General features: G+C 38.8%; 1 long non-coding RNA gene across 1 annotated transcript in view; it reads right to left on the minus strand.

Annotated features, from left to right (window-relative positions):
* Positions 1-12,926, minus strand: part of LOC132423408 (uncharacterized) — a 345,018-nt gene that overhangs the window by 288,049 nt on the left and 44,043 nt on the right. The gene's annotated exons all lie outside the window — the stretch shown is intronic.

The following is a 12,926-nucleotide window of genomic DNA, read 5'->3' on the forward strand; positions in this document are numbered from 1 at the left end:
TATCTTTAAGAACTATGAAAAAATGTGACCACAGTACATAAAAGTTAAGGAATTTATTACCACTGAAAATGGATCAGTTAAGTTATAAAAAGTTCTGAGGAGGACCTCTTACTCTCTCAGCAAAGGATTTACTTTGAGCCTAATTGACAGGAGATGAGAAAATGTTAAAGAAGGATCTTACTTAAGAGACAAAATACAAATAGAGAAAAAGAAAAACAAAAGAGTGTTGTCTTTTGGGACCTATCCCTTAATCAACCCTTAGGATCTGCTATTTGATAACATTTTGACCTTGGAATTAGTGCTTATCTACAGTAAGGAACATATTCCTCCCATTCCAACCATACTCATTAGGGAATTTAAAAGTTTTGAATTTTGCTTATCAATATTTGTCAGAGGGACTTCCCTCATGGCACAGTGGTTAAGAATCCGCCTGCCAATGCAGGGGACACGGGTTCAAGTCCTAGTCCGGGAAGATCCCACATGCTGTGGAGCAACTAAGGCCGTGCGCCACAACTACTGAGCCCGCGCACCTAGAGCCCATGCTCTGCAACAAGAGAAGCCACCTCAATGAGAAGCCCACACATTGCAACAAAGAGTAGCCCCCACTCGTTGCAACTAGAGAAAGCCAGCACACAGCGACAAAGACCCAATGCAGCCATAAATAAATAAATAAATAAATTTATTAAAACAAAAAATATTTGTCAGAGGTCCAGCCCTGGAAGAACTGTAGCACAGTTAAAACAGCTAAATCAAATCACCACCCAACTCTCAGAGAATATCACCTCTTGATCCCATTAAGGTTTTGCATTACCAAGGACACTCCCTAATAATTGATAAGACAGGGTGCAGCAATATTGACTAAAGTTCTAAGTTCCTAAAAGCTTGTAAGTTAAGAATTAAAAGAGAAGTTTAAGAGAAATTAAAGAGAAATTTAAAAAGAAGTAAAAGAAAAGTTAGAAAAGGAAAAATAATGATGGCCTCCAAATTTGAGACAGGACAAAAGCAAGAAGACAAATGACAAATGGCTGTGTGCAGGTGTGACAGAAATCATTTTGACAACAGAGCTGTGGGTCTTATGTGCATGATACACATATAGGAAAGAGGAGATAAGTAAAATCTGGTGTCTGCCTTCAAAATGCTTATCAAGCTTGAGGGTACAAAATATAAAAGCTAGCGTGCTCTGGACTCAGGTTCAAATTCCTAACCTGCCATATACAAAGAATGAGTATAGCATTCTGGTTAGTGCTTGAGCTTTGGGTTTAGACAAATGGATCAGTCAGGTTTCAGTCAGAGAAACAGATGCAGTAGGAGATTTATATTAACAGATTTATTGCAAAGATTTGAGGACTGGCTAGGCAAGGCTCAAGTCCACAGGGCAAACCATCAGGAAGGGCAGTCTAGACTCTCAGGCAGCTGAAGCTCCAGTCCACAGGCAGAATGTCTGGTTCAGGAAAGCTTCAGCTCTGCTCTTATGACCTTTCACCTGGTTAAGTCAGACCCTCACAGACTCTCTAGGTCTCCCTTACCTTAAGTCATGTGATTATGGACTTTAATCACCTCTACAGAATACCTTCATAGCAACACCTAGACTGGTGTTTGAATGAGTATTACTGTGAGGACCATAGCCTAGCTAAATTGATACATTAAACTGACCATCAAAACAAACCTGGATTAAGTGCCTAATTACCACTTCCTAGCTACACGGCCTTGAGAAAGCTTCTAAATTTCTTTAAATCCTTATCTTATCATTTGTAAAATAAGGAGAGTTAAGAGTAATTACTCAGGGTTTCCCTGGTGGCACAGTGGTTAAGACTCCGCCTGCCAAAGCAGGGGACACAGGTTCGAGCCCTGGTCTAGGAAGATGCCATATGCCGCGGAGCAACTAAGCCTGTGTGCCACAACTAGTTAGCCTGCGCTCTAGAGCACACGCGCCACCGCTACTGAAGCCCGCGCACCTAGAGCCCGTGCACCTAGAGCCCGTGCTCCGCAACAAGAGAGGCCACCGCAATGAGAAGCCCGCGCACCACAACGAAGAGCAGCCCCCGCTGGCTGCAACTAGAGAAAGCCCGCGGGCAGCAACGAAGACCCAACGCAGCCAAAAATAAATAAATTAATAAATAAATCTATTAAAAAAAAAAAGAGTAACTACTCACAGAATTGTTGTGAAGATTAAATAGGTCCATGTAAAGTAGGTCTAGCAATGTGCGTGGCATATAGTAAATACTCAGAAAACTCACCCATCATCATTATCATCCTCACTATCTGGGCGAATCAACCCCTGTCTCTGAGTTTCAATTTTCTCATTTGTGAAATCAGTATATTAACACCTACAATTCACAGAAGTGATATGAATCTTAAATGAATATATAGGAGGTGATTTTTTTTAACTGTGCCAAAGGCAAATTAGCCACTTAGCAAATTGTAGAAACTTATACTCATTTTCCAAAACATGTTTTAGAAAACACAGTTTCTAAAAGTTCAACCAATAATTAGAATCACGGACTTTTAAAAATGAGGCCATTTTATAATGGTTTCTAACGTACCTTCAGTTTTATAAGTGGAATTTTCCCACAGTCCTATAGGTACAGTCAAATAACATCCAAATGCACACATGCACACATGCACACACACACACACACACACACAAAATTTACGGATTACTTTTTTTTTTTTTTTTTTTTTGCGGTACGCAGGCCTCTCACTGTTGTGGCCTCTCCCGTTGTGGAGCACAGGCTCCGGACACGCAGGCTCAGCAGCCATGGCTCACGGGCCTAGCCGCTCTGCAGCATGTGGGATCTTCCCGGACTGGGGCACAAACCCGTGTCCCCTGCATCGGCAGGTGGACTCTCAACCACTGTGCCTCCAGGGAATCCTACGGATTACTTTTTTTTTTTTAATTAATTAACTATTTATTTATTTATTTTGTCTGCACCAGGGCTTAGTTGCAGCACTCAGGATCTTCGTTGCAGCATGCGGATCTTCTAGTTGCGGCATGTGGACTTCTTAGCTGTGGCACGCAAACTCTTAGTTGCAGCATGTATGCGGGATCTAGTTCCCCAATCAGGGATCAAACCCTGGCCTCCTGCACTGGGAGTGTGGTGTCTTAGCCACTGGACCTCCAGGGAAGTCCCTGGATTACATTTTGAAAGATATTATCAAAACAGGACATGTGAGAAAAAATATTTTAGGCTATTATCGTAATATTAGCTTAATTATGCCTTTATTTTAAAAGCAATTTTACAGAAGTTATGGCTTAGCTGTCTTACCCTAGAGTAAGTCCACATAAGTTAGAATCCTAGCTTTATTGCTTTCTAGCTGAGTGAACTCACGCAGGTCACTCAGCTTCCTTCCACATAAATCTCCTCATCTTTAAGATGAGGGTAGTAACAGTACCTCCTTCATAGGATGTTGTGAGGATTTAAAAAGCTGATACCTGTAAAGTGCTGAGAACTTTCTGGTATTTGATGTCAGTTCTCTGAAAAGATCATCTCATGTCCTCCTGGAAGGTCAATGGGATGGCTTCCTGTGTGAAATATTACACTCTTCCTCCAGATTAAAGAAAAAGGCTGTTAGATATTTACAATATCTCTTCCAAATTAAAATTTATTTGTTCCCTTATGAAGGACAATTGGCAGTAACTATCAAAATTCCATTTACATACATCTTCTTTTTCTGAGAATTTATCATACAGATATACTTGCATTGCAGTAAAAGATAGAAAACAAACCAAATGACCATCAGTAGGGGACTGGATTCTCTTTATTATGGTATACAGGCACCCTCCCACCTTTTTTTAAAATTTTATTGAAGTATAGTTGATTTACAACATTGCATTTAATTTCTGCTGTACAGCAAATTGACTCAGTTGTACATATATATATTTTTTTCCCATTATAGTTTATCACAGGATATTGAATATAGCTCCCTGTGCTATACAGTAGGACCTTGTTTATCCCTCCTATGTATAAGGCACACCTCTTTTTTACTGTGCTTCACGGGTATTGCATTTTTTACAAATTGTAGGTTTGTGGCAACCCTGCCGTAGAGCAAGTCTATTGGCACCATTTTTCCAACGGCATTTGCTCACTTCCTGTCTCAATGTCACACTTTGGTAATTCCCTCAATATTCCAAACTTTTAAGTTATTATTTTATTATTTATGGTGATCTATGATCAGTGATCTTTGATGTTACTACTATAATTGCTTTGGGGTGCCACAAACCACACCCACATAAGACAGCAAACTTAATGGATAAATGTGTGTGTTCTGATTGCTCCACTGACCAGCAGGTCTCACTCTCCTATGGCCTCCTTATTCCCTGAGACACAATGATATTGAAATTAGACCAGTTAAGAACACAATGGCCTCTAAGTGTTCAAGTGAAAGAAAGTCACACCAGAGGCTCACTTTAAATCAAAAGCTAGAAATGATTAAGCTCAGTGAGGAAAGCATGCTGAAAACTGAGATATGCTAAAAGCTAGGCCTCTTGCGCCAAAGAGCCAAGTTGTGAATGCAAAGGAAAAGGTCTTGAAGGAAATGACAAGTGCTACTTCAGTGAACACACACATAATAAGAGAGCAAAACAGCCTTATTGCTGATGTGAGGACAGCTTTAGTAGTCTGGATAGAAGATCAAAACAGCCACAACATTCCCTTAAGCCAAACCCTAATCCAGAGCAAGTCCCTGTCTTCAATTCTGTGAAGGCTGCAAGAGGTGAGGAAGCTGCGGAAGCAAAGTTTCAAGCTAGCAGAGGTTGGTTCATGAGGTTTAAAAAAAGAAGTCATCTCCATAACATCAAAGTGCAAGGTGAAGCATCAAGTGCTGATACAGAAGCTGCAGGAGATTATCCAGAAGATCTAGCTAAGAACATGAATGATGGTGGCTACACTAAACAACAGATATTCAATGTAGACGAAACACCCTTCTATTGGAAAAAGATGTCCTATAGGACTTTCATAGTCAGAGAGGAAAAGTCAATGCCTGGCTTTAGAGTTTCAAAGGACTCTCTTATTAGGGGACAAAGAAGCTGGTGACTTGAAGTTGAAGCCAATGTTAACTGACCCTTCCAAAGATCCTAGGGCCCTTAGGAATTATGCTAAATCTGCTCTACCTGTGCTCTATAAATGGAATAACAAAGTCTGGATGAAAGCACATGTGTTGACAACATGCTTTACTGAATAGTTTATGCCCACTGTTGAGACCTACTACTCAGAAAAAAAGATTCCTTTCAAAACATTACTGCTCATTGACATCTGGTCACCCAAGAACTCTGTTGGAGATGTACAACAAAATTCATGTTGTTTTCATGCCTGCTAATACAACATCCATTCTGCAGCCCATGGATCAAGAAGTAGTTTTGACTTTCAAGTCTTATTATTGAAGAACATTTTATAAGGCTACAGTTATCATAGATACTGATTCATGGGATAAGTCAAAATATCAACATTAACAAGAGTTTGGAAGAGGTTGATTCCAATCTCCATGAATGATTTTGAGGGGTTCAAGTCTTCAGTAGAGGAAGTAACTACAGATGTGGTGAAAACAGAGAACTAGGATTAGAAGTACAGCCTGATGGTGTTACTGAATTGCTGCAATGTCATGAAAAAACTTGAACAAATGAGGAGTTGCTTCTTATGGATGAGCAAAGAAAGTGGTCTCTTGAGATGGAGTCTACTCCTGGTAGAAGAAGATACTGTGAAAATTGTTGAAATGATAACAAAAGATTTAGAATATTACATAAACTTAGTTGATAAAGCAGTGGCAGGGTTTGAGAGGATTAACTCCAATTTTTTTTTTAGGTAAGAAGTGGGTTTATTTAGAGAGAAACATGCTCCACAGACAGACTGTGGGCCATCTCAGAAGGCAAGAGCGGCATTGGGAGAAACACACTCCACAGACAGTGTGTGAGCCATCTCAGAAGGTGAGAAAGGCACCAGGGTATGGGGTTGTCAGTTTTTATAGGAGTGGGTAATTTCATAGGCTAATGAGTGGGAGGACTATTCCAGTTACTTTAGGAAGGGGTGGGGATTTCCAAGAATTGGGCCACCACCCACTTTTTGATCCTTATGGTCAGTCTTGGAACTGTCATGGTGCCTGTGGGAGTGTCACTTAGCTTACTGATGTGAGCGTATACTGAGGCTCAAGGTCTAGTGGAGGTCGACTTGTCCACCATCTTGGACCCATTTGATTCTAATTAGTTTGTCATGTCCTTGGGCTATGTCATTCTTTCAAAGGTTGTTCCCTGCCTCCTTCCCTCCTGTTTCATACCCCCCTCAGAGATTTTACTCCCATATTCTTATGAGAAGCAGAAGGGCGATGGTCTGTCTTCTGTAACTGTTTCAAGGCTGAGTAGGGGTGTCCACCCTGCCTGTCAGGGAGTAAAAATCTCTGGATGCCTGATCTAGGGGCCCTAAGGGCAGGGCAGCTCCTTGTTTTAAGTCAGTATGGGTTGGAATCCTCGCATAGCCATCATCTTGGTGTGGAACTGTTGTAATTGTTTCCATAGCCTTTCTATGAATCTCTTTGATGATGAAGCACTTTTTGTAACAGCATCAGAGTACAAAAATATCTATAAATGACAAAAGACTTAAAAGGCATGGTTAAACATCTGATTACAGTGTAACCGATAAAGAAACTTGGTTACAATAACGAAAATTATGAATGATTACATTTAATTTAACATACCAAATAATCTTAGCTAAGTATTTCTCTTTAAGATACCTCAGGGGACCTCTAAAGTACCCCAAAGTTAGCTGAAAATCAAAAGAAACTGAATTAAAATTTGATATTTGGGAAGTCTGTCAAAAAGTTTTAAAACACTTGGTCAAATAAGATCACAGGTCACTATGAGACAATACTTATTCCTTAACCAAAGTTACAAAAGATCTCAAAAGCAAATAAAAGTCACTTAAAGGCAAAGAAACTCACACAATCTGTTGGAGGATTGACTCCAATTTTGAAAAAGTTCTACTGTGGGTAAAATGCTATAAAACAGCATTGTATGCTACAGAGAAATTGCTCATGAAACAGAGCGACAATCAATGGGGCAAACTTCACTGTTGTCTTAAGAAACTGCCACAGCCACCCCAACCTTCAGCAACCAGCACCCCGATCAGTCAGCAGCCATCAACATCCCGGCAAGACCCTCTACCAGCAAAAAGATTATAACAGACTAAAGGCTCTGATGATGGTTAGCACTTTTTAGCAATACAGTATTTTTAAATCAAGGTATGTACCTTGTTTCTTTAGACGTAACGCCATTGCACACTTAATAGACTACAGTATAGTGTAAACAAATTTTATACGCACTGGAGAACCAAAAAATTCATGTCATTTGCTTTATTGCAATGTTCGCTTTATTGTAGTGGTCTGGAACCAAACCTACAATATGTCCAAGGTATGTCTGTCCAATGCAGCTGTAAAAAGGAATAAGGAAGCTTTCTATATACTGGTATGTAAATATACCCAAGATATATTAAATGAAAAAAGCAAAGCATAAAACAGTGTAAATGGGTGAGGATGGGGGCCAAGATTATAAAATTCATGTCTCTTTGTATTTACATAAAGAAACTCTAGAAGGATATAAAAGAAACAAAAAAAAATGGGCAATTTGTGGTGACAGGACATTGATGGGACCTAGGTGAGTGGAGAACAGGGCTTGGAGCAAACATTTCACTGTACACTTTTTTATATTTTTACTTTTGAATTATGTGGGTATGCTTCCTATTTTAAAAATACATTTTGGGAGAAGTAAGTCAATGGTGCCTGTTGTATCAGTTTGTTGTCACAAAAGTGCTGTCACAGACCACGCCAAGACATAATCATCATTTATTCTTGAAGATCTACAGGTCAGCTGGGAGTCAACTGATCCAAACTAAGCTCAACTGAGAGGCTCTGCTTCAGGCTTCAGTGCCCAGGATAGCCCTGATTCTCACTTGGATCTGTAAGTCTGCTCCCCGTAAGTCTCATTCTCCTTGAACCAGCAGAAACAGAAGCACAAGATAACTGCTGGAAGTATGTAAAGCCTCTTAAGTCCTAGGCTGAAAAATGGCACAACTTCTGCCCATATGTCATGAGCCAAAGTAAGTCAAGTGTTGAGGAAGTACAGTTTGCCCACAACAAAGTCATGACAACACTGTGGATGCAAGGAGGGGCCAATGATTCAATATATCACACCTGCTGATAACTATGGACATCCTAAAACTAGAACTGTGAATCATAGGCCTAAGGAGTAGCAAAGAGTGACATAACTTTGCTGAAGCTTGAACACTCTGTGAAAGTCAGTCACATTTTGTCTTGAAGATTTGTGTCATCCCCATCTATCTGGGTCATAAATGGAATGGAATGAAATGAAATGGAAGACAGACTTAGGAACTCACAGGACTAGAAGGGACTTTGGACCACACTTTACCCAACAACTTTCACAGATGAGGCAACTGAGGCCAGGATAAATTAAATAAAGTTAGGGTACACAAGAAACTGTAAGATAAGCTGAGCAACAACAGGAAGCACTTAAAAAGAGCTGTAAACCCTAAAGCATAATTATTTATTTGGAATAAAGAGCAGTCATAAAAAGCTTAGGAGGTACATCAAAGATGCATAATAGGGCTTCCCTGGTGGCGCAGTGGTTGAGAGTCCGCCTGCCGATGCAGGGGACTCGGGTTTCTGCCCCGGTCCGGGAAGATCCCACATGCCGTGGAGCAACTAAGCCCGTTAGCCATAGCCGCTGAACCTGCACGTCTGGAGTCTGTGCTCCGCAACGGGAGAGGCCACAGTGGTGAGAGACCCGCGTACCGCAAAAAAAAAAAAAAAAAAAAGCATAATATAAGAGATCAATTGATTAAAGTCCAGGTGATTGGCTGACCGACGGAATAAAGCAGAATAAAGAGGGCGAACTACTGTGACATTAACTACAAACAGCACCCACAGTCACAAATATAAACAGATTTCATGCATACAAAGGAATTCTGATTTAGAGACAGATCTCAAACATACATGAATAATAACGCATATTACATATTTATTTTGAAATTTTTTATTACATTTTTTAAATTAAAAGATTTTAAGGGTACACAAAAAAGTAAGCCTTCTCTACCAGACACTGATTCCATCCTCTCCCTGCACCAGAGCAAAATACTGTTAGCTGTATCTTATGTGTTACTCCATAAATACACTATGCATTATAGGTTTATAGAGATAAATATAAAGACCTGGCATATTTCAATACTTATTTTCCCATAGGACTCTTAAAAGATAACAGGTATTTTTTTTTTTAACCAGCTAAAGTGTCAAATGGCATTAAAAACAATTTATAATTCACTAGGCCCACCAGCTTGAAAACTTATGCAATTCTTATATAATTCATCTTGATTTGAGGAAACACAAAATATTTCATTTATATTAAAATGCAAAGGATATAAATAGCCAACAATTTAGAAGAACAAAGTTGACCGAGTTACACCTGATTTTTCATACTCACAATATAGCTATAGTAATCAAGACAGTATGGTACAGTGTGGCATGGGCACACGGACAGGCGAATAGGTTGATGGAACAGACTGTAACATATTCCTAGCAGATTCATCACATTAATAACTGTGATTGACCCGACAGTTCACTAAAGCCAATAAATTTTTTTCATATGGGTAACGATTTATCCATGCCAGCCTCATTTCGCCCAGCTGATGATTTGAAGCAAGTATGGGACTTTACATTTATCACTATTACACTTTGTTTTATTAGTTGTTACTCTTCTTTTTAGCCAAGATCTTTCTGGATTTTGAGTCTGTCATCTAACAGATTCTCTATCATCTCTTCATGCCTCTTACTGTCTGTGAATTTAGTAATCATGCTACTTAGCACTCTTTCAGTTATAATTAATAAAGATCCAATTAAAACTGACCTAAGCCAAAGAGGATATTTATTGGCTCACATGACCAAAAAATCTGGTGTGGATTCAGATACAACTGTATCCAAGTAATCAAATATCACCTGAGTGCTCTCCCTCCCTCCACCTCTCAGCATTGCTTTCCTCTTTATGGCTAGAGCCTCTGTCCTAGTGATTTCAGCAAAAGACTTGGACCTATCTCCCATTGGCCTGTCTGAAATAAGTCACATGTCCTTTTCAGAACCAATCAGTGGAGTTAGGAGAATGTATTTCTCTGAATGTCCTGGTCTGAATAATCTGAATAACATACTCATGTCTGGAGCCATGAATGAGGTAAGCCTCCATCCAACCACATGGACTGGGGAGTGAGAATAGGGAAAGGTAATTTCCCAAAGAAAACAAAACGTTGTAACCAGGTTGTAGGGGAATGGACACCAGAGAAAGGAAAAATGAGATACTTACACTACAGCTGTCATTTAGGTTGTTGACAAAAAAAATACTCAACATGGCCAAATGAAAGGATAAATAAGATACTTACAAACATAAAGATATTATCTCTAAAAATAATTTATTTTTATATTTGGTTTTAGAGTATGGTCCCAGGAAAAATGAATGAATGAGTGTTAGGTCTAAAGGAAGTAGGAGAATATCACCTCCACATGTTCAATAACTGCCTAAGGTTTAATTTCCTTAGTCTATTCATATTGAATCCCCAAACTGTAGAAGGTGGAGAAGGCCTGTGTCTTAGACAGCTGGGCTGCTATAACAAAATACCATAGACTGATCTGTGGCTTAAACAACAAACATTTATTTCACAGTTTTAGAGGCTAGGAAGCCCAAGATCAAGGTGTCAGCAGATTCAGTTCTTGGTGAGGGCAGTCCTGGCTTGTAGACAGCTGCCTTCTCATTGTGTGTCCACATGGTCTTTCCTCCATATGTGCTAGTGAGAGAGCTCTTGTGTCTTTTCTTATAAGGGCATTAATTCCGTCATGGGGGCACTACCCTTTTGACTTCATCTAAACCTAAATATTGCCCACAGGCCCCACCTCCAAATACTATCACATTGTGGGGTATGGCTTCAACACAAAAATTTTGAGGGAACACACACATTCAGTATATAACAACCAGCAAAACAGCTGCAAACAAGTTCAAAAGTCAAGGGAATGACCAAGAGAATGAAGTTTATTTAACAATTATTCACACACTAAAAATCAACAGAACAGATGGTCAATTCAGTCTTGCACCCAGAAATGGTATTACTCTTAAGGAAGCTTAATCTGCACATACAGTGAGAAAAACATTCCCTGTAGCACTTCTAAGATTTCTCACTTGGATCAGGAACTAGTATAGAAGTCAATAAATCAAGGAAAAAGGCCTCAAAGGATACTACAAATTAAACTATGTCCCATAGGCAGGAAGCCCAAGCAACAAGAGATTACAGAAAATGGAAGCAAACTGGTCAATTAATTAAAGAATATGACATTAAAACCATCTTTTACAATCCACAAGAATATCTGATAATTATGTGATTGAGGGAAACTGGAAGTGCAAGATATAAAATGGGTAATGCCAAATAGAGAAGAAAATTGCAGGTTATTATGCCAATTAGGGCTTTTAAAACATTTTTAAAGCTTAGATATTTAGCTATTGCAGGACTGTCATTTTCATTTGCTGGATCTACAGAGAGAAAACAAGGTTTGAGAGGAGTTTCCTGCAATATCTAGTTCTCAAAATATAAAAAGTGATTTTAAAAGTATAGAAAGTAGTAAGGAAATAAGTACACCTGCCTTAAAACTTGCTAGCGAGCCCAATGTAGGCACTGTAAGCTCACCATGGTTTTGCTTCAAAGTCAATCTTACCGTGCTGGGGTTTATGCCTGCAAGTTTAGTGCCTGTTCTGATGACAGCAACAGTAAACAGCACATATCTTTGGTGCCCTGGGACAGTTGCACTCCTGCTCCTGGCATCAGAATCTTGATTTCTAAGCCCCACTGTACCAGTAGATCAGCAGATAAGTCACATAATTCCTATGATTTCAGCCTACCATTTAGCCAAACACATGGAAAAGAACGGGGGAGCTAAACGCTCAACAACAGATAGCGCAATATTTGAAGATGTGTCCTAGCCACATACGCCCACTGACCACCCCACCCCCAACTCATCCTACACAGCTTCCAAGGTGATCTACTCTTAGTGACTTAGGATGATTAAACGGGAGAGAAGAAGTGAACTTAAATAGTCATAATCCAAAACTACAGTAATCCACTGATGAAAAAAAAATGTTAGTCACTTAATCTTAAACATGGAGTCATTCATTATTTAAAATATGTTTCCATGAAGAAGAATAAACTGGTAATATTGAATGATTCAAAATAGAAGACATAGATGTATAAAAAATATTTATTAACAATAATGCAATATTTTATCTTAATTGTTCTGAAAATCAATCATAAAATTAATTTTATTTTCTGTATATCTGGATGTTCATTAATTTTATACTATATTTAATATGTGATATACTGCATATTATATTGTACTCTTTTCTTTGTTTCATCTTTCTTGTTTCTCCAATTAAATTTTTTGAGACTTTATCTTTCAGAACAGATTGAGATTTACAGGAAAATTGTGAAGATAGAGTTCCTATATACCCCACACCCAGTTTCCCCTAACATCTTTCAATGGTTTATTTCAGTTTGAACTGTTTTTATTTCCACTTGATTTTTAATCAATATAACTGATATACTTGATAATATAATCACAGGGTACTAAAAAGCTGATAATCAAATTCATCAGACCCTGCTCTATTCTTCCCCATGAATACCTATTTTCATCTGTATAGCTATTTCTCTACTTATTTAACCTTTGTGCTTCTAAGTAACCTATTTATACTGAAATTCCTTAGTTCATCAATACTAGAAATTTTGACAATTTTTTCCAAATGCTTCAGCAGATTTATCACAGACCTATCAGCATTATTTTCTGAGCAGTCTAGTGTTATCAGATAATCCATCCATTTCATTTGTTCCCTACTTCCATTAGGG

Source organism: Delphinus delphis, chromosome 3 (genome assembly GCF_949987515.2).
Source record: "Delphinus delphis chromosome 3, mDelDel1.2, whole genome shotgun sequence".
Lineage (NCBI taxonomy): Eukaryota > Metazoa > Chordata > Mammalia > Artiodactyla > Delphinidae > Delphinus > Delphinus delphis.